The sequence below is a fragment of the Cyprinodon variegatus genome, unplaced genomic scaffold (genome assembly GCF_000732505.1).
Source record: "Cyprinodon variegatus isolate N-32 unplaced genomic scaffold, C_variegatus-1.0 Scaffold1561, whole genome shotgun sequence".
NCBI lineage: Eukaryota > Metazoa > Chordata > Actinopteri > Cyprinodontiformes > Cyprinodontidae > Cyprinodon > Cyprinodon variegatus.
In genome coordinates, this window is record NW_015152014.1 from 35,971 (window position 1) to 36,391 (window position 421).

Consider the following 421-nt stretch of genomic DNA (forward strand, 5'->3'; position numbering starts at 1 on the left):
ACATCACATCGCACTCCAACACACCAATTAAATTACAAGCCAAAGATATTATCTTACACTATACTAATAATGATAGGAAAACGCAATTCTTGGTTAACTTCATTATTCCATTTGCAAAGTTCCACATACACAAAACCAAATTTTCCAAAGGTCGACCTTTCTTCCCTGTGTTTGAAAATGTTTTTAAAAATTACTTCAATTGTATCCAAAGAATCCACAATAAAAAAAAAATGTATACACAGTGTTAACGTTATTCGGGAAGTTTTTTGAGAAATGTAATATATCTTGCTCCCTTTTTTTTGTTGTTGTTGTTGTTGTTTAAATCTCTTCTGTTATTTATTTAAGTTAAAATATGTCATATCTTAATTCTAAAAAGCCTAAGTGACAAATGGCACCTCTATTTTATTATTAGAATAAGTAT